Source organism: Momordica charantia (assembly GCF_013281855.1).
Source record: "Momordica charantia cultivar OHB3-1 chromosome 4 unlocalized genomic scaffold, Mcharantia_2.0 BLBB01000004.1, whole genome shotgun sequence".
Taxonomy (NCBI): domain Eukaryota; kingdom Viridiplantae; phylum Streptophyta; class Magnoliopsida; order Cucurbitales; family Cucurbitaceae; genus Momordica; species Momordica charantia.
In genome coordinates, this window is record NW_028275162.1 from 18,507,786 (window position 1) to 18,530,945 (window position 23,160).

Sequence of the window (23,160 nt, forward strand, 5' to 3'; positions counted from 1 at the left end):
CACACCCAATTTCCAATTAAACACTACAATTCTTCAAATTAAACCATAAATTTAATCAACAACCCCACTCTCTCTCTACCATCCAATTACACCTCTTCCTCTCTCATTTTCCTTACAAATGGGACCCACAATACACAAATTCCAACTTGGTTATACCCCAATTTATTTCCAACCAAAACCCACTTCAGGTTTCCTTTACTTCAATTTCCAATTATTTTCCTTTTCTTTTTTTTTTCGTTTAATTCCCAACACCTAGTCTTTCTCTCTCCTCTACACTATTCATCTTCTTCTTCCCAAACCACAACCAACGAAACCCTCCATTTCTTCCTCTCCATTTATTCTCTTCTTCTTCTTTACTTCACAGATTCCTCCGACCTACAACAATGAAATCATGCACAAAGACCGAAACCATCACAAGAGTTCAAGAAGTCTCTTAGGCAAAGCAACACCCATAAACCATTTCATTCCAATCTAAAAAAAGAAAAAACTTGCAATTCACAAACCCACAAAGCAAGGGAGTCCATATCCTAGAAATTTAGGGTTTAAAATTCCAAAATTTACCAAAATCAAGTTCCCAACCTCAAACCGGTTTAAAAAACTTCAATTTCATCCTCTCCTTCCTCTGTTTCGTTTCGTTTCTTTGGTTTCCTTTTTTTTTCCTTCTCTTCTTTTTCTTTCGTTTTCTTCTCGGTTTCCTTTTTTTTTTCTTTTGTTTTTCATCTCCATGTGGCTTCCTCCACAACACAGACACACATCTCACTTTTCCACATTCCTTTTCTTTCCTTTTCTTCTTTTCTTTTTTGTTCTTTAAAAAAAAACCTAAAATTACGTAAACACCCTTACAAAATATTACCTCCTTTTAAGAATTTCGTCCTCGAAATTCAATCAGAACAATTAAGGAAATAAACGAGTGTATTGAGTACGCATCTGATCCTCACTTTCCCATGTTGCCTCTTCTACTGCATGATTCCTCCATAAGACTTTAAGTAACGGAATAGTCTTGTTTCGCAACACCTGTTCTTTCCTATCTAAAATTTGCACTGGCTTCTCTTCGTAAGACAAATTCTCACTTAACAGCACTGGCTGTGATTCAAGAATATGCGATGGGTCGGGTACATACTTACGCAACATAGAAACATGAAACACATCATGAATCTTATAAAGCTCCATAGGCAGTGCTAAACGATACGCTACTGGCCCAACACGCTCAAGAATCTCATATGGACCAATATATCTAGGACTTAACTTCCCTTTTTGGCCGAATCTCAAAACACCCTTCCACTGTGACAAGCGAAGAAAAACTTTATCACTTACTGAAAATTCAAGATCTTTTCGACGTTTATCAGCATAACTCTTCTGTCTGTCTTGTGCTACTTTCAGATTCTCTCTAATTATCTTGACCTTGTCAGTAGTAATCTGAACAAGCTCAGGCCCCAATAACTTTCTCTCTCGAACTTCATCCCAACAGACTAGTGTTCGACATTTTTTGTCATAAAATGCTTCAAATGGTGCCATCTCTATACTAGAATGATAACTATTATTATAAGCAAATTCCATGAGAGGCAAATGAGTATCCCAACTACCCTTGAATTGTAAAACACAAGCTCGTAACATATCCTCCAGAGTTTGGATCGTTCTCTCTGACTGCCATCTGTCTGAGGATGAAAAGCCGTACTAAAATATAATTTAGTACCTAAAGCTTACTGTAAACTAGTCCAAAACTTAGAAGTAAATCTGGTATCTCTATCTAAAACAATAGATACAGGAGTTCCATACGAGCTAACTATCTCATCAACATATAACTTAGCTAGCTTATCAAGCGTGTAATTGATTTTTATTGGTAAAAATCGAGTAGTTTTAGTCAACCTGTCTACTATCACCCAGATACCATCATAACCACTCAAGGTACGAGGAAGTCCAAAAGAAAATCCATCGTAACATGCTCCCATTTCCATTCTGGAATAGGAAGTGAAATCAAGGGTCCTACGACTTTCTGACATATCGGTTTCACTTGCTGGCAAATCAAACATATAGATACATATTCTGATATTTCTCTCTTCATACCCGGCCACCAGTAGTGCTTTTTCAACGCTCGATACATTTTTGTACTTCTTGGATGCATAGCATAAATCGAACTATGAGCTTCTTCTAACATTTCATTTTTCAAGTTCAAATTATTAGGAACACATAATCGATCATATTTAACTAGAGCTCCATCATCTCTCACTGTATAATCTACTTGCTGACTGCTTTTCACTTCTTCTTTTATCTTACTCAGTACTTGATCATCAAGCTGAGCTGTTACAATTCTATCAATCAAAGTAGGCCTTACCTGGAAATGAGCCAATAAGACACCTCTGTCATTAACTTCTACTTTTGCATTCAAACGCCTCAACTCACCCAATAAAGAAAAACTAACTGCATTTGGTGAATCTTCTGAACCACGAGGTTTTCTGCTTAAAGCATCAACTACAACATTAGCCTTCCCTGGACGATACTCAATAGTACAATCGTAATCTTTTATCAACTCAAGCCACCTTCTCTATTGTAAATTCAACTTTTTTTGATAAAAAATATATTTAAGACTTTTGTGATCTGTATAAATATGACATTTTTCACCAAACAAGTAATGTTGCCAAACTTTCAATGCCAAAACTACAGCAGCCAATTGCAGATTGTGGGTCGGGTAATTACATTCATGCTTTCTTGACTCACTCGACGCATAAGCTATTACTTTCCCATTCTCCATCAAAACACACCCTAGACCCTAATGAGAAGCATCACTATAAACATCAAATTCTGTTCCAGGTGTCGGATGTGCTAATATAGGCACAGAAACTAATCTCTTCTTCAACTTTTGGAAGCTGTGCTTACACTTTTCTATCCACACAAATTTTGGATTCTTCATAGTCAAATTAGTTAAAGAAAGTGCTATCTTCGAAAATCCCTCAACAAATCGGCGATAATATCCTGCCAAATCAAGGAAACTACGAACCTCTGTAACAGTAGTAGGCTGTTCCCATTTCACAATTGCTTCAATTTTCTATAGATCAACATAAATACCTTCTGCAGAGACAACATGGCCCAAAGACATCATATGATCAAGCCAAAATTCACATTTGCTAAATTTGGCATACAACTTCCTATCACGTAACGTCTGTAGCACAGTTCTAAGATGCTCTACATGCTCGCTCTAGCTGCCGGAAAACACTAGTATATCATCAATGAACACAATTACAAATCGGTCTAGGTACGGATGAAATACTCTATTCATAAGATCCATAAATGCTGCTGGTACGTTTGTCAACCCGAAAGGCATAACTAGGAACTCGTAATGCCCATATCGTGTTCTGAATGTAGTTTTTGGCACATCTGCTTCTCTTACCTTAACTGATTATATCCGGATCGCAAATCAATTTTTGAGAACACTGCAACACCTTTAAGCTGATCAAACAAATCATCTATTCGAGGCAATGGATATCTGTTTCGTATCGTTACCTTATTCAGTTGTCTATAATCAATACACAACCTCAGAGTATCGTCTTTCTTTTTCACGAATAACACTGGCGCACCTCACGGTGACACACTAGGTCTAATGTAACCTTTGTCAACTAATTCCTACAACTGTGTCTTCAATTCTTTTAATTATGTAGGAGACATTCTGTATGGTGCTTGAGATATCGGAGTACTGCCTAGTATTAAATTAATCACAAACTCAACCTCCCGATCAGGTGGCAACCCAGATAAATCATCTGGAAATACGTCTGGAAATTCTCGCACAATTGGTATATCTTCAAGCTTCCCTTTTTCAATCCGCTGATCGACAACATACGCTATAACAATTTACTAGCCTTCATTGCAGATATTACACATGCTAGACGAATTTTTCTTTCACCTCTATAGATAATCTCAGCCTCCCCTGGTCGTTTAAATATAACCTCCTTCTGATAAGAGTCAATTGATGCATGATGTGTGAACAGGAAATCTATTCCCAAAAGAACATCAAACTCAAGAATATTCAATGGGACTAAATCCACATTAAATTGCCTATCACCCAAATCAATCATGCAATCACGATACACACTGTCTGCTATCAAAGATATACCACCCGGTGTAGCTACTACCAATTCACTAGGTAAGGGTTCTAACTTTCTATCTAACCCAATAGAGAACATGATAGAAATAAATGAATGTGTAGCACCCGGATTGAATAAAACATGAGCATTTTTATCAAAGATATTCAGCGTACCTGTAACTACATCTAGCAGTTCTTCAGCCTCATGCTGCATCATCGCAAATATCTTTCTCTGACCATGTGGTCTGCCTACCTGAGCCTTCGACTTAACGCCACTAGAATTTCCTATATTTGGTTGCCCCTCACTCACGGGTTTTGCTTGTGAATCTGAACGTCCCTGTACCGTCGGTTTTAAGGAAACTCCTTGGGACGTACTACCTTCATGCCACAACTGAGGACATTCTCTTTTCATATGACCTGCTTGCCCGCAGTTATAACAAACGATGCTCGCCCTCTAAAGGCATTCACCCCCGTGCGACTTAACCACAATTCTTGCATACAGGATATCTAGTATAACTAGAAGCAGACTCCATTTGTTGCCGGATTGCTGACAACCAGAAGGTCCTCTATACTGACTCAACCACTCGTAGTCTGTTGAGGAAAATTTACATTCGCTCTAAAGTTTTGTGATCCTCGATATCTAGGTTTAAAACTCCCTCGACCCAACACTCCAGGCATAAATCCCCTACTATTATCTCGAAAATTTCTACCACTCGAAGAATTGGTAGAGCTAGAAAAAGTGCCATGTACATTCTTTGACACTACCCTCTGATTTTTCTTGTCCAACAAACTCTTCTCAACCCTTGCTGCAGCTTCCACCAAGGGTCCAAATTCTTTCCACCCAGATGCAGTAGTACAGCTTCGAATCTCCTCAAGCAATCCATCCTCAAACCGTCTACATCGATCAGTCTCATCTTCAATGATAGTGGTGGCATACTTTGAAACTTCTACATATGTTTTCTGATATTCTGCTACCGTCATCGACCCTTGTACTAGCTTCATGAACTCACTTCTTTTTGTATCTCTATAGGATCGTGGGTAGTATGCTTCGTTAAACAAATTTTTGAATTCTTTCCAGCTTAATTTTTCCAGCTTCTGGTTGTCTCGCTATAACTGACTCCCACCACTCACCAGTTCCTCATTCTAACAAAAATGTAGCCAGTCTGACTTTCCTATCTTCTGGACAACCCATCACATTAAAACATTTTTCTATTTTTTTCATCCACGATTTTGCGTCAGTTGGATCTGCCGTCCCAGAGAAATCAGTAGCCCCTAAAGCTCTGAGTCGGTTGATCTTAAAGTCTTTCTCGGGATCCCTTCTCAACATTCTTACTCCCAATGCAACAATTCTTGCCATTACACGTTCATCTTAATCAACTATATCCTCCTGTGAATCCACAGGACGGTGGCTAGACTCACCAACTACGTCTTCTGCCATTGTATTCTACCTACCAGTGACCTGTTAAGTTTCAAAATATTTAAACCTCCATATTCTGCCCTTACGTAATAAAATAAAATGACATGCATATCACACAATTATAACATAAACCATTAATGCATATTCTATTCATGTTATGCAGGATCTTTTTCTTTTGCTCTGATACCAAACTGACACGACCCGCCCTAAACACCTACTAACTATACGACAAATTGTGCCGACCACAGACCCTTAACCATCTACCAAGTCTATAGTAAACTTCTTTCTAAATTTCTAAAACTAATTTAGATTATTCTTTAACATATAAAACATAAAGTGTAACATAATTCATCAAAAAGATAACTACTCGGCCACTACTCCTAAACATGTTGTACAACCACAAAAGGTACAATTATTGAAGTATGAGTCATTCTAGATGTACATACAAAATTATATCCAAATTCTGAGACGGTGAGTGGCAGAAACTGGTCGGCTATTTCATTGAAACTCAGGTGCAGCCTGGTGGAGGAAAACAATGATAAACAATGAGCTAGGAAGCTCAGTGAATGAAATTTTAATAAGGAAATAATTTCATAAAACTTCTTCCATCTAAACAACTTTAATTTAAACTCTTATAACAAACTTCTTTAAGTTGAAATAATAAGCTTTTCCAGCAAAACTTCTACTTTCTAAAAAAAAAAAAAATTTCTAAATACATATCAAATATCTTCTTTCAAACCTAAAACAGATTAAGGAAACTCAACACCATATATGTATCCACATTCTATTCTGGTCTACTAGCGTAGAGTAATCTCAATATGCACAGCAGAATAATTCTATTTCTGGTCAACTGGCATAGAGTAATCTCAATATACACAGCAGAATAATTCTCTCAACGCGCAGAGTAAAATGGTCCCAAAGACCTTCTATTTCTGGGTATACTATAGAAACACATTCATATAGCATACGAGTAATTACCTGGATACAACAATCTTATAAACAATTCTAAAATTCTTCCTCTTCTTCATTCTAAGAACATTTTCTTTCTCAAATCACTTCTAAACATATTTCTTTCTAATCATATTCAGTAAACACAACAATTTTTCAGAAATTCATAAAACATTTCTATGTTCTTAGACGCATTAATAAATTCTCAGCAAACTCAATTTCTCAGCAGAAATAATCAAACATACGTAATATATTTTTTTCTTGAAGTTCTATAATAGATATCTTAAAATATTTAGTAAAATAACCACTCACAAATTCCAACAATAACCAAAGCATTTAGTAAAGTAACCAATCACAAATCAATAATAATATCCAAAAACGTTTAATAAAATAACCACTCACAAATCCTATGAACGAGGTGAATTGGGTTGGTACGCTGCTCTAATTTCTGATCGTCCTGAAATAATAACCAATGAAATTTCAATTCACACCCAATTTCCAATTAAACTCTACAATTCTTCAAATTAAACCATATATTTAATCAACAACCCCACTCTCTCTCTACCATCCAATTACACCTCTTCCTCTCTCATTTTCCTTACAAATGGGACCCACAATACACAAATTCCAACTTGGTTATACCCCAATTTATTTCCAACCAAAACCCACTTCAGGTTTCCTTTACTTCAATTTCCAATTATTTTCCTTTTCTTTTTTTTTTCGTTTAATTCCCAACACCTAGTCTTTCTCTCTCCTCTACACTATTCATCTTCTTCTTCCCAAACCACAAGAAACGAAACCCTCCATTTCTTCTCTCCTTCTTCTTTACTTCACAGATTCCTCCAACCTACAACAATGAATTCATGCACAGAGGCCGAAACCATCACAAGAGTTCTAGAAATCTCTTAGGCAAAGCAACACCCATAGACAATTTCATTCCAATCTAAAAAAAAAAAAAACTTGCGATTCACAAACCCACAAAGCAAGGGAGTCCATATCCTAGAAATTCAGGGTTTAAAATTCCAAAACTTACCAAAATCAAGTTCCCAACCTCAAACCGGTTTCAGAAACTTCAATTTCATCCTCTCCTTCCTCTGTTTCGTTTTTGTTTTTTTAGTTTTTTTTCCTTATCTTTTTTTTCTTTCATTTTCTTCTCTGTTTCCTTTTTTTTCTTTTGTTTTTCATCTCCACGTGGCTTCCTCCACAACACACACACACATCTCACTTTTCCACTTTCCTTTCCTTTTCTTTTCTTCTTTTCTTTTTTTTTTCTTAAAAAAAACCTAAAATTACGAAAACACCCTTACACTACTTCATTAATCTGCCAGAAGTTTCAAGTTTTTGAAATGGCCAAAATTAGTTATTACGGTCATCTGATGTGTTGAGAATAAGGGCATAGGCAGCGAGCTGAGGTGACAATAGTTAGAGCTAATTTCTCAATACAGGGGTAACATGTTTTAGCATCCATAATTTCTTATTACTAGCATAGTAAATTGAGCTCTAACCACCTTTCTCTTCCTTGACAAGGGCCGACCTGACGACACTGTCAAACACCAAGTAGAGGAAGAACGTGACGCCTGTAAATGGTTTTGCAAGTAATAGAGTAGTGCTAAGATAGGCCTTTAACTGCTGCTCATAGGCCTTTTGGTAGTCTTGGAGTCCACTCAAAATGGTATTTCCTTCTTAGGACTTTAAAGAATGGGAGACACTTTTTTGTTGATTGTGACACAAACTGTGTTAAGGCTGCGATCTGACCATTTAACTACTCAAGTTTCTTCAAGTTTGTAGGCGTCTTCATGTCTAAAACAACTCAGAATTTTCTCTGGGTTGGCTTTTCAACCTTGTTGATTAACCATAAACTTAAGGAATTTGTCTGATGAAACTCCAAAAGACACTTGCTTGGGTTCAATTTCATCTGGTAGTCACATAGAACTTCGAATGCCTTAGATAGGTCAGCGATATGGGAGTTTGACTTCTTGCTTTTGACTAGCATGTTATCTACATAAATTTCCATGCTTCGGCCTATTTGCTTTGCGAACATTTTGTTGACCATCTGTTGCGTGTCAGCGTTCTTCATGCAAAATGGTATTACTTTGTAGTAGTATAAGCCTTGCTTTGTTATGAACGAGACAAGTTATTGATATGATACGTGCATTTTGATTTGGTTGTAGTTGGAGTATGCATCCATGAATGTTAATATCTAAGGCTCGATTGTTGCATCCAAAAGTTGGTCTATTCTAGAGAGAAGAAAGCAATCTTTGAGACATGTTTTATTTAAGCTTGTGAAGTCTATACATACTCTCCATTTTTCATTATATTTTTAACTAAAACTACGTTATATAGCCATTCGGGATACTAATTTCTTTTATGAATTAAGCTTTTAAGGAACTTTTTAACCATGTTTATAATAATAACACTCCTCTCAATATTTACAGGTCGACACGTTTGTCTAATAGGTCGAAAAGAGGGATCTAAGTTGAGGCGGGGAACCATAACTTTTCGGTAGATGCTTGACATGACTTCATGAGACAAGGTAGATACATCGACATTGGTCTTTAGGAAATGGATAAGCTCCTCTCTATTAGTGGTCCTCAACTTTGTGTCGATCCTAACTTATTTTCCAAAGCAATGATATGAGCTCCAACTTCTCAGCTTGAGTTCCTCAATCTTTGTCTGCCGAGTCCTTATTAAGTTTGCTCTATTTGGTTATGATGCAGCGTTTGAACCTTTAAGTGTTGCAACATAGCACTCTCTTAAGGTCTTCTACTCACCTCGAATTTTCCAACTCTGTGCTCTGTTTGGTACATATGACTTGGTGGACAGTTGAACGGACAACTTGAAGAGCATGTATGATAGGTCGGCCAAATATTGAATTATTTGCCGACTTACCATCTATAACTATGAACTCCACCACCTTAGTTATGATAGTGTCTTCTTCTCCTAGAGTGATCGGTAGGTCGATGCATCCTTTCGGTACAACAATCTTGCTAATAAAGCTGACCAAAGGGGTTGAACACTTATTGAGTTGCGCATCTATCCACCCCAATGCAACATAAGTTGAGAGGGAGAGGATATTGGTTAAGGCTCCACCATCTACCAAAACACATCAGACTTTAACATGACCGGTCAAAGGTATAATGACTAGGACGTCACAGTAAAGGTGGTGGATCCCATAAAAATCATAGTCAAAGAAAGAAACAAGCCAGAGGACTTTTTGGTGTATGCGGTTTTGGGATTGGTGGAGCCAAATCGACGTCGAAATTAGTTAGGGACGAGTCGAAACGATTAAGAATGAAAAACAGGTGGAGAGGTGCTGTAGTAGGCCATCTAGCTATGGGTGTAGCCGTGGCGCTAGGGACAGCACCGTGGCATTATTGCAAAAATTAAAAAAAAGGTGTGCGCTCATTATTTTTGACGTTGTAGGTTTTGTAGCGTCAAGACGCCACATCGAATATATAAAGGCCTTTTAATTTTTCATTAAGGGAAAGCCATGAGGATTAAACTCTTTTTTTTTTTTGCAGCCGAATTTGAGAGTGTTTTGTGGAAAATCAAAGGCAACAACTCGGGTGTTGGCAACATAGAGACGACAGATTGAGATCGACGTTTTGGGGTAATTAGTTCTTGATTATTCTATGAGGTTTTTCATTCTTGTACCTAAGTGTATTGTGCTTAGAATACTTAGAAGCTAGAGGGCCTTTGTTGGGACCTCTAAAGGATTAATATCTACGGAGACATATTAAATTACCACTTAGTAGAGCCCGCATCTGAGCAGAAGACTGGATGTAGCCCATAGTTGGGGTGAAGCAATATAAATGTATTTGCATCGTTTTATGCTTTCCATTAATCTTTTATTTCCATGATTGATTATTTATCTAGATAACTATGGAAGTGGAAATTGTGTGAAGCGCTTAATTTCCCAACAAGTGGTATCAGGTAGGGGTTGTATTATAATGGGATTCATCCATACTTCACATCACTAATTTGAGGCGGTTATGAGATTTGATGGGGAAAACTTCAGGTTTTGGAAGATGCAAGTTACGAATCTTCTTACATAGAAACACAAAATCTTGAAGGAACGACATGTCAGGATAATAGATAAAGAGTTGACAAAGATTGACTACCAAGCAATAACAATAATCAGGCTACATTTGTCGATGAGCGTGGCGAGTCCGTGGCTAGCCAGAAAACAGAAATAGGACTGCTGAAGGCGTTGACTGACAGGTATGAAGAACCTTATGCCAGCAGCAAGGTGTATCTCATCACGAGATACTTCAACATCCATATGGAAGAGTGTACATCAGTGAACTACCACATAAAAAAGTCATCGATTTGATGAATAAGTTGCAGTCGATGGATATCAGTTTTTCAAATGAGGTGAATGCCATAAAGTTGCTTTCTTCTTTGCTTGACAATTGGGAGACTGACAACTCTCAAAAAGAGAGTTATTCTGGTGATTATTTGGGTGACAATATGCATTAAAATGTCAAAGTGTGTTGGTTTTAGGTCATAAATAGCATGAATAGTGTTAAAATGTTAATTCTTAGCTAAATATCTTTAGTCCTGAGAGCTTTGGCCAAAAACAGCATAAACTCTCGCATTTTTTTGTTCATTTCAAAGGTTTGTAAGGAAAAGCTAAAGTCGGAAGAAAGTGCTGAACCAAAGAACAGCAGTCAGGGCATTTTCAAGAACAGAGCATGTGAAAGCTGGACAAAGCGGTGCTAGAGCATGGAGTTACTGCACAGTTAAAGCCAAAACATGAGATTTACCCATGTCTGTACAAACTCCAACCGGGTGCCCTAAAAATGGAACCCGATATTTAAAGAATATTTTTCCCTAGCCGACAGACACACAGATCCCAAGAGAGACAAAATTTAAGAGTTGAAAAGACAAGAGGAGGGAATATTTCTATTTTCAAGTCGATAGTTGACGACAGAAAGAGGAGGCTCACCTGCTTTGGCAAGCTGTCTGCTTTTTCTTCGCTGCTTCTTTTTGCTGCTTTCTTGAAATGGGTTGTATTCTCCTTTCTTCCATTTTGTTTGTTCGTCCATGTTGAACTAAACCTCATCTTGGGGGAGATTTACATACTGTAACTAATTTGATACTGAACATTTAGCTACTGCATCTATATTTAAATAAAGCTGTTTTGTATTTCTTCAATCTTGTGTGACATTGTTGACCACCCTGTCGTGCTTGCTAGCTTCTGTATTGACCCGGGAGGGCTTATGGGTGCTTGTTGGCTTTATTTGTGATTAGTGCTTTTCTATAGCTTTAGGTATACTCAGGAATGAGGTCTCCTAATCTTGCCTAGAGCTAGCGTTTATTGCTTGGGTATTTAGCAATGGAAGTTGTACTTACTCATGTTTGGGGTGTCTCGGAAGGGAACCGAGTCGAGCTAAGCATTAATAGTTGTTAGTAAGCTAGAAGGTAGGTTGATAACCTATGAAAGTATGTTGAATCTCCCCGACCTTTTCCATATTTGTTAATCCTTCATTATCGCTTTCTGTGCTAGAGCTTTTTCGATCTTGTCGATAAGGTCAAAAATCGTGTCTATTGCAAGGGTCTGTTGTCTTGTTGTTATTTTATTTATTTTAGATAATTTCTATACGCCAACTCTTTATATTTTTCTCTGTTGGTATTTACATGTCAAAATATTATCCAAAAATCCTTGTGGATACGACCTTGTTACGTACTACAATCGACGATTTCGTGTATACGTGCACGTGTTGTCAGCACAGTTGTGTGGAAGCAACAAGTTTTTGGCGCCACTACTGTAGATTTTTGCGATCTTATTTTATCATTGATATTTGTAGATACGATGCTGAAGTGAGTTTTCTTGATCTCTCATTTTTATTTTGTTGTGTGTTTTTGCGAGGTGCATGACTGAATACGAAGGATTGGAATATCTTATTGACCATGAAATAGAGTGCACTTTCTGCAGAAATATACGAAAGTAGAGGCGACAACAAGCGACAGCAAACATGGATAGAATGAATCCGCTAATTACTGATTACGCTTGTTTACATGCGTAAAAAGAAGGTTTTAGATGCTGTTTTTACTATGTTTTAACCTTCTTTCGGACTTTTTCTCGGTCATTTGAGTTCCAATTCATGCAAAATTCATATATGATTGTTTGTGGTTGGCTTATATTGTATTTATGACATTTTAGGACCATTTGGGAGTGCAAATTAATCAAAATAAGCAAAAAGACGGAAAAACCTTCATTAGAGGCGTCAGGCGCCTGGTAGGCTGCAGAAATCCTGGTTTTCTTCCAACTTTGCCCTTAATGAAATGCGTCTTCCAATGCGTTTTGATGGTTCCAACCAATGCATACTTGTAGAAGAAGTGTTCCACTATCAATTTGAGCATGATTTGGTCAGTCAAATGAGTTGGAAATGGGTGATCCACCAGCGTTTTAGGACCTACCTAACCAATTCTGCACAACTATAAATTCCAGCAGCTTCTCCACCAAATTCATCAAGCCTTGCTTTCTTCTCTTGATCATTCTTAGTGTTTCTTTGTTGCTTTCTAAGTACTTTTGAGTTGCTTTCATTAGTTGCTTTTAGTTTTTAAATCCCGAGCACTTTACATTCCTTTATTGAGCTTTATTTTGTTTCCGTTGTTACTTAGTTATTTTCTACCTATTCAAATTTATAAAAATCCAGAACTTAGCTTATCTTTACTTTGCCTTTACTTTATTTTTAGTTAAGAGAATTTTGTTTTTGGAGGAAAGAGCACGTGACACTCTCCCTTGCTTGAAAGAGAAGGGCGAAGCTCTCAATCCCGAGCAAAACTCTCTGTTAGTTAACTTTTGTTTTTCACACATTCATTTCAATTTCAACCATTGTACTTGCTGTATTTTCTTCAATATGTCTTTCTAAATTCCCGTCTCTAGCCCGATTATGGATAGTTAGCCTTTTATTTCTAAAAAGGGTTGCTAAGAAGTAGTGTTTTTTTTTCTTTCCACTGATTGCTCAACATGTTTTCCCAAAAAGTTAGGATTTAGAGAAGGCCACTGTAAGTCTTAACAAGTCAATACTGAAAAGGTTGCTTATTTGCATTGTTGAGTTGTTAAACCGAGTATAGGAGCGCCTTAGACATAAGGTTTCCGGTTAAGTAGCCTAGACATAGGACCTTAACCTGAGGTTGCAACTATTTCCATCCTAAAACTATGAAATCTCTCATAATAGACATATTAGGGAATGTCTTAGGACTTTGAACTTGCTTAGACATAAGTCAAGTGAAAAGCGTAGTCGTTGGTTCTTAAAGTAAAATGCATATCGTCCTTAGCGTATCCTTGATTCTTTGTTGGCTAACTTGAAGTAATTCGGGCTAGGTTATACCATTATAAGACCAAATCCCAAATCCAAAACTATTATTTTTGACCACTTCCCATTTTACAAGAATCACTCATTTCAACGTCACTATTCATTAAAACTTTAGAGTTTGGAAATTATTTAGAAGTCCTTGAGGATCGATACTTGGATACTTCATCCATTTTATATTACTCTGACAGGTGTGCGCTTGCATCTATAGAATTGTTACCACGCTTAGTGCGTGCGTTCAGCATAACCCCAGTCAGTGATACAATCCCAAGCGGCATCAATGAGGAATTTCGAGACCCAATTGGGACAGCTCGCCAATGAATTGAAGAATAGACCACAAGGTTCTTTTCCAGGCCATACTGAATTACCAAAACGAGAAGGGAAAGAACAGTGCAAAGCTGTCACCCTTAGGAGTGGACTGGCATATGATGGACCAACAATGCCAACAACAGATGTATAGATTCCGTCCACTGAACCAACTGTAAAGATACCAGAGAATCCAACAACATCAGAAAAAGAAAATATTAGAAAAGGTAATGAGGACACCCCGAGTGTTCCTCCACAGGTACAACCTTCTTTTACCCCTACTCCCCCGTTTCCACAAAGATTAGTTAAGAAAAATAATGATTCCCAGTTTAGAAAATTTTTAGATATTTTAAAACAATTGCATATAAATATACCATTAGTAGATGCTCTAGAACAGATGCCAAATTATGCTAAGTTTTTGAAAGATATAGTTTCTATGAAGAAAAAGATAGGAGAGCATGAGCTGGTAGCCATGACAAAATGTAGTCGTGAAGCTGTAGGCAGCTTGCTACCCATAAAATGTAACGATCCTGGCAGTTTTACCATTCCATGTTCCATAGGAGGGAAAAACTTAGGTAGGGCATTATGTGATCTAGGCGCTAGCATTAATCTTATGCCATAATCAGTTTTCAAATCTTTAGGCATAGGAGAAGCTAGACCTACTACGGTTACCCTCCAACTAGCAGATAGATCTATCATAAGACCTGAGGGAAAGATAGAAGATGTTTTAGTCCAGGTGGACAAATTCATTTTCCCTGCGAACTTTATCATTCTAGATTGCGAGGCAAACTTAGACGTTCCCATTATTTTAGGAAGACCATTTCTAGCCACTGGGGATACAGTTTTTAATGTGAGGAAGGGAGAAATTACAATGAGGGTAAATAATGAAGAAGTTAAATTTAACGTTCTAGACGCCGTGAAATTACCAGGAGACTTTAAAGAGTGCTCTGCTATAACTAGCTTGAATCCTGTTATGTTTGATGAGTTTTATGACTTGTTAGTTACAGAGATTGAAGAAGAGCTTGATAAGATAGCAGAAGGACCGAAAGATGTGACTAATCCTGTTGAAAAAATACAAAAAGAAGAATGCAAGTCGTTACTTCCATCCATAGTGGAACCACCCACTTTGGAGCAGAAGCCATTGTCGTCGCATTTGAAATATGCATATCTAGGGGATAACGACACTTTACCAGTTATTATAGCTTCCAATTTTTCACCAGCTAATGAATATTATTTATTGCAGATTGTGGAGAATCACAAAAAGGCCATTGGATGGACGATAGCAGATATCTGAGGGATAAGCCCGGCCTTTTGCATGCACAAAATCTTATTGGAAGAAGATGCTAAGAACTCTATTGAGAGTCAAAGGTGGTTGAACCCAAAGATGAAAGAGGTTGTAAGGAAAGAAATTCTTAAATGGCTTGACGCCGGTGTTATATAACCCAATATCCGACAGCAGCTGGGTAAGCCCAGTACAGTGTGTACCAAAGAAAGGGGGTATAACCGTGGTGGCCAACGAGGAGAATGAGCTCATCTCAACCCGAGCTGTGAGTGGGTGGAGAGTTTGCATTGACTATCGCAAACTCAACAAGGTAACGAAGAAAGACCATTTTCCTCTACCGTTTATTGACCAGATGCTCGACCGTCTGGCAGGTAAGGATTTCTATTGTTTCTTAGATAGATATTCGGGTTATAATCAAATTACTATTGCTCCAGAAGACTAGGAGAAGACAACATTTACGTGTCTGTATGGTACGTTCGCTTTCAGGCGAATGCCCTTTGGATTATGCAATGCACCCGCGACTTTTCAAAGGTGTATCATGGCCATCTTCTCTGACATGGTAGAAAATATTCTAGAAGTTTTTATGGATGACTTTTCTGTTTTTGGAAATTCTTTTGACGCATGTTTAGTTAATTTGGAGAGAGTATTGGAGAGATGTGAACAAACAAACCTAGTCCTAAATTGGGAGAAGTATCATTTCATGGTACAAGAGGTTATTGTTTTGAGTCACAAAATTTCCAAGCAAGGAATAGAGGTAGACTACGCTAAGATAAGACATCATTTCAAAGCTACCTCCTCCCACGAATGTTAAAGGGATTAGAAGTTTCTTAGGACATGGGGGATTTTACCGCCGCTTTATAAAAGACTTTGCTAAAATTTCTAAACCCTTGTGTGAATTGCTAGAACATGATAGACCATTTGTTTTTTATGATGACTGTTTAAAATCATTTGAAATGTTGAAAGTTGTTTTAAGTTCAGCCCCTATAATTATCGAACCTAATTGGGATTTACCTTTCGAACTCATGTGTGATGCTAGTGATTATGCAATAGGAGCTATGTTAGGACAACGTAAAAACAAGATCTTGCATCCTGTATATTATGCTAGTAAGACTCTGACCGGTGCACAACTCAATTACACTACTACTGAAAAGGAACTGTTAGCAGTTGTGTTCGCCTTTGATAAGTTTAGGTCTTACTTGATAGGCACAAAAGTCATTGTTTTTACTGACCATTCTGCTTTAAAATATTTATTTGCTAAAAAAGATGCGAAACCACGTTTGATACGGTGGAGTTTGTTACTTCAAGAGTTTGATATTGAAGTTAGGGACAGGAAGAGTACTGAAAACCAAGTTGCTGATCACCTGTCTAGATTGGAATCCCCGCTCTGTGATGATGGAACTGTTATACATGAACAGTTTATTGACGAGAAACTCTTGCGAGTTGATTCAGTTCCGTGGTATGCCGATATAGCAAATTATTTAGTAAGTCGAATAGTTCCTTATGAGTTTAACAAGCAACAGGTAAAGAAATTTCTAAATGAAGTTCGATTTAATCGTTGGGATGAACCTTTTTTATATAAGCTAGGACCTGACAATATCCCACGCAGGTGTGTAGCAGAAGAAGAGCACGAGGCGATATTATACGCTTGTCATATGTCTCCATATGGAGGACATTTTGCAGGACACAAAACCGCAGCCAAAGTTTTGCAAAGTGGGTTCTTTTGGCCCACTCTGTTCAAAGATGCACATAAGTTTGCCCAGATTTGTGACAAATGCCAACGGACAGGTAATATATCTAAACGCCACGAAATGCCTCAAACCTCGATCCTTGAGATTGAAATATTTGATGTGTAGGGTATAGATTTTATGGGTCCATTTCCATCTTCTAATGGTAAGCTTTATATATTGTTAGCAGTAGATTATGTTTCGAAATGGATAGAAGCCATTGCAACTGCTACCAATGATTCTAAAGTTGTCATTTGTTTTCTGCAAAAGCACATTTTTACGCGTTATGGAACCCCGCGTTGTCTGATAAGCGATGGGGGGGCTCATTTTGTGAATAGGTCTATGCAAAAGTTGCTGGCTAAATACAATGTGCGTCATAGGGTTGCAACAGCATATCATCCTCAGTCGAATGGGTTAGCCGAAATATCTAATAGGGAGATAAAAAACATTTTAGAAAAAACTGTAAATCTTAGCCGTAGGGATTGGTCTTTGAAGCTTGATGATTCACTTTGGGCATATATGACAGCATTTAAGACTCCCCTCGGCATGTCCCCCTATAGGCTAGTCTTTGGAAAAACATGTCATTTGCCTCTTGAGCTAGAATATAAAGCATTTTGGGCTACTAAGAAATTAAATTTTGATTTGTCGGCTGCAGGTGAAGCGAGGACGTTACAATTGTTGGAATTAGAAGAACACAGGCAATTTTCTTATGAGAATGCTAAGCTGTTTAAGGAAAAAACTAAACAATGGCATGATAGGTGTCTTCGGTTAAACAATCTTCAAGAAGGTGATCTGGTTCTGTTATTCAATTCTAGGTTGAAACTTTTTCCTAGGAAACTTAAGTCTAGATGGTCTGGTCCCTTTAAAATTTTTAAAGTCTACCCATATGGGGCAGTGGATCTAGTTGACTCTAAGGGAAGTATTTTTAAAGTAAATGGGCAGAGACTTAAGCCATATTTTGGAGAACCAGTGGATAGAGGAAAAACCTCTATTCAACTTTCAGGACAATAAATTTTTGCGGTTTTACCTTCATGGCCTCCAGCGCTAGCTGCTATCCTTGGTCATCCATCTTCTAGTACCGACACTGATCCTAGTCCACAACCTCCAACTTCATGAAGGGGAGGTTCCTTCTTTGCTATTTTTTGTGTTTTATTCTTTTGGTTAATGACGTCGTTTGCATATTCTAGCCTTACTACGCATGTTTTTTGTATTGATTATGTTTCGAGCTCAGTTGAAGCATGCATAAATTAGTATCGTTTATCTTCTGATCACTTAAAGTATGCCTTCACTTAACCTTAGTTTAGCTTTTCACATGCCTACTTTGAAGCATCTCTGCTGTGCATGTGATTTCATGTCAATGATGATTCTAAGAGATTGTTGAGTTTTATGTTCTATGCCTGACTAAGCTTTGAGCTATTTCCTTCGTTTATGTGATAAACTCATTTTCTTTTATTTCTTTTTGATCTTTACAGACTTTAAGCTTTTTCTTTGCCCCTATATAGGAAGTCCTTGTCCTTTTTACTGTTAAGCCTTTTTTATCAGATGCAGAAGTCTTTTCCCAGTGAGGACACTGTCTCTCTTAAGTTTGAGGGGGACAGTCGTTGTGACAGTCATTGTTTCAGAAAGATAAAGTTTTATTTATATTTGAAAAATCATGCTATTTTCTTTTGAAAAAGAGTCAGTTGGAAAGAAAGAAAGTGTTGAAAAGCACTTAGCTTAAAAAAAAAAAAAAGACAAAAGTTGCAAAAGAGTAAAAAGAGTGGGGAAAATAAGATTGGGGAAAATACTTGTGTTAGAAAGAAAAGAGTGGTAAAAACAATGAGAGTTAAAGAAAATGTATTTATGATTTCCGAGTCCTACTGTAGACACCCATTTAGTTTTAGGTTGGGTGTTGACTTTGAAAATAGCAGTAAGGATGGTGATAAGTGACTTCGTGTTTTTCATTGTTGTCGTCTTATGACCTAGCTGTTAGTTTCAACGTCTTTCTACGAGTAGCTGTGGTTGAAACCGATGTTAGTGTGTGGAAACCTCAGGGGCTAGTAGCCGGTCTTTCAGATGTAAAAGTCTCAATGTAAAAAGGGAGTGTGCAGATTCCTTAGGGGTATTTGAAAACATTTTTTGTTTTTGAAAGGAAAAAGGATTTTGAAAGAGAAAGTTTTTATCATTTCAAACCTGGTTTATAGTGACTAAGCTTACAAATGCAATAGAATGGTAGGCTTTGACATCTTTTCCCTGAGACAATTTATGATTGAACATCTCGGTTGCTTTTGCTTTACCTTGTCCATGTGTTAGAAAGCTGATTAAAGTTGCTAAGTTTTGCTTGAGGACAAGCAAAAAGTTAAGTTTGGGGGTGTGATTACGCTTGTTTACATGCGTAAAAAGAAGGTTTTAGATGCTGTTTTTACTATGTTTTAACCTTGTTCCAGACTTTTTCTCGGTCATTTGAGTTCCAATTCATGCAAAATTCATATATGATTGTTTGTGGTTGCCTTATATTGTATTTATGACATTTTAGGACCATTTGGGAGTGCAAATTAATCAAAAGAAGCAAAAAGACGGAAAAACCTTCATTGGAGGCGCCAGGCGCCTGGTAGGCTGCAAAAATCCTGGTTTTCTTCCAACTTTGCCCTTAATGAAACGCGTCTTCCAATGCGTTTTGGTGGTTCCAACCGATGCATACGTGTAGAAGAAGTGTTCCACTATCAGATTGAGCATGATTTGGTTAGTCAAAAAAGTTGGAAATGGGTGATCCACCAGTGTTTTAGGACCTACCTAACCAATTCTGCACAACTATAAATTCCAGCAGCTTCTCCACCAAATTCATCAAGCCTTGCTTCCTTCTCTTGATCATTCTTAATGTTTCTTTGTTGCTTTCTAAGTACTTTTGAGTTGCTTCCATTAGTTGCTTTTAGTTTTTAAATCCCGAGCACTTTACATTCCTTTATTGGGCTTTGTTTTGTTTCCGTTGTTACTTAGTTATTTTCTACCTATTCAAATTTATAAAAATCCAGCACTTAGCTTATCTTTACTTTGCCTTTACTTTATTTTTAGTTAAGAGAATTGTGTTTTTTTTTTGGAGGAAAGAGCACGTGACACTCCCCCTTGCTTGAAAGAGAAGGGGGAAGCTCTCAATCCCGAGCAAAACTCTCTGTTAGTTAACTTTTGTTTTTCACACATGCATTTCAATTTCAACCATTTTACTTGCTGTATTTTCTTCAATATGTCTTTCTAAGTTCCCGTCTCTAGCCTGGTTATAGATAGTTAGCCTTTTATTTCAAAAAATGGTTGCTAAGAAGTAGTGTTTTTGCTTTCCACCCATTGCTCAACATGTTTTCCCAAAAAGTTATGATTTAGAGAAGGCCACTGTAAGTCTTAACAAGTCAATACTGAAAAGGTTGCTTATTTGCATTGTTGAGTGGTTAAATCGAGGAGAGGAGCGCCTTAGACATAAGGGTTCAGTTAACTAGCCTAGACATAGAACCTTTACCCGAGGTTGCGACTATTTCCATCCTAAAACTAAGATATCTCTCATAATAGACATATTAGGGAATGTCTTAGGACTTTGAACTTGCTTAGACATAAGTCAAGTGAAAAGCGTAGTCGTTGGTTCCTAAAGTGAAATGCATATCGTCTTTAGCGTATCCTTGATTCTTTGTTGGCTAACATGAAGTAATTCGGGCTAGGTTATACCATTATAAGACCAATCCCAAATCAAAAACCATTATTTATGACCACTTCCCATTTTACAAGAATTACTCTTTTCAACGTTCACTATTCATTAAAACTTTAGAGTTTGGAAATTATTTAGAAGTCCTTGAGGATCGATACTTGGATACTCCATCCATTTTATACTACTCTGACAGGTGTGCGCTTGCATCTATAGAATTGTTACCACGCTTAACCTCAGTCAATTACGCCTAACGCACCTATAAGATCGAATGCGAGGATTGAGGAAATAGTAGATGAGGCTCCTTTCGCTGCTGGTCCTGAGGTAGAAGTGCCTCCTCTCAATGTTGTACTGTTAGCAGATGACATCGACAGGGAAATCAGAGCATATGCAGCTCCAGAATTCTACAATTTCAACACAATTATCACAGAGCCAGAAATTGAAGCTTCCAAATTTGAGCTGAAACCGTTAATGTTTCAGATGCTCAAGACAATAGGTAAGTTTGATGAGTATTCTACCGAGGACCCACATCAGCTTCTGAAATCTTTATGCGAGTTTGCAATTCATTTAAATATGAAGGATTAAGCAAAAAAGTGCGGAAGCTTAAACTGTTCCCGTATTCACTTAGAGATGAAGCCAGAACATGGTTGGATTCCCTTCCTTTAGAATCAATCACAAGTTGGGATGTTTTGGCCGAAAAGTTCTTGATGAAATACTTCCCTCCCAGCAAAAATGCGAAATGCAGTAGTGAGATTAACGATTTTCAGCAATTTGCTGGAGAATCGATCAGTGAATCCTGAGAGCATTCCAATCGACTGTTACAAAGATGCCCTCACCATGGGATCCCAAGATGCATCCAAATTGAGACATATTATAAAGACTTGGACGATGCTACGGGCTTAGTAATTGATGCGTCCACAAACGGCGCTTTGCTAGCAAAACCCTGTGCTGAAGCATTTAATATCTTGGAAAGGATACCGTCGAACAATCACTCATGGTCTGATCCTAGAGCTATTCAAGGAAGAGCAAGTAAGGGGCTAGTTGAATCTATCTCATATACTGCATTGAATTCAAAGATTGAAAATTTGACAGACTTGTTAATGAGAAGTGTGACGCAACAAAGTTCAGTGGGAGCATCAGCTGGTAAAGCTAATGTCAGTCAAATCCAAGGGTTTTTTTGTTTTTTCTGCGAGGGAGATGATCATTATAACAATTGTCCTGGAAGTCCTGAGTTAGTGTACTATTTGGGAAACCCACAGAGCGGTAGAAATAACCCATATTCAAATACTTACAATCCTAGCTGGAGGAGTTACGCCAACTTTAGTTGGAGTGGCAATTAGGGAGGAAACAATGCTGAGATGTTCAATGCTCCAGCATATCAGTAGAAAGTAAGTTATCCTCTACGTTTTACGAATCAAGGTCAGATGGTAGCACAGAAGCAGTCAGAAGGATCATTTGCATCGTTAGAAAAGTTGATGAAGCAGTATATGGCCAATATGACGGCACTATGCAAAGTCAAGCTGCATCATTAAGGAATCTAAAGTTGCAAGTAGGATATTTAGCGACAGATTTGAAGAGCAGACCGATTGGAGCATTGTCGAGCGATACAGAAGTGCCAAAAAGAGACGGTAAGGAACAATGCAAGGCCCTCACACTGCGAAGTGGAAAAGCATTACCTCCAGCACACCCAAATGCTCCAACAGCAGTCAAAGAGCTTACTCAAGTTGACCAAGGAGAAACTTAGCCAGAAAAAGATAGTGAGGCAGCAAAAGTAGTTGTACCTACTCCACCAAAGAAGATATTTGAGCAACCAAGAGAAGTTCAGAATACGTCCCGTCAATTGATTAACCCAGTATTTGCTCAGGTACCTAAGGCAGGGTCAACACAGACCAGAGTGTCCGAGAAAAGAAAGCAGGTAGAGCAAGATAATGCTCCAGCAGAATATAGGCCAGCACCACCATACCCTAAACGGTTGCAAAAGAAAGAATATAATGTTCAATTTAAGAAGTTCTTAGATGTCTTGAAGCAACTGCATGTGAATATATCGTTGGTGGAAGCTCTAGAGCAAATGCCAAATTATGTGAGATTACTGAGAGAAATACTCACAAAGAAGAGAATGCTGGGAGAGTATGAAACTGTAGCAATCACCAAGGCCTGCAGCACCATACTCACAAGCAAAATTCCTGCAAAGATGAAAGATCCTGGGAGTTTTACCATACCAGTTTCAATTGGAGGACAAAAGATAGGACGCGCAACCATTAATCTCATGCTGTTATCAATTATATAATAAGTTGGGCATTGGAGAAGCAAGACCCACAACAGTAACATTGCAGCTAGCGGATCGATCCATCATGCATTCAGAGGGAAAAATTGAAGGCGTTCTGGTATAAGTCGATAAATTTATTTTCTCTGTTGACTT

The 23,160-nt window shown here is 37.8% G+C and overlaps 1 pseudogene; it reads right to left on the reverse strand.

Moving 5' to 3' along the window:
• Positions 1–894: 894 nt before the first annotated feature.
• Positions 895–5,056, reverse strand: LOC148211972 (uncharacterized; annotated as a pseudogene).
• Between the last annotated feature and the right edge of the window lie 18,104 nt (positions 5,057–23,160).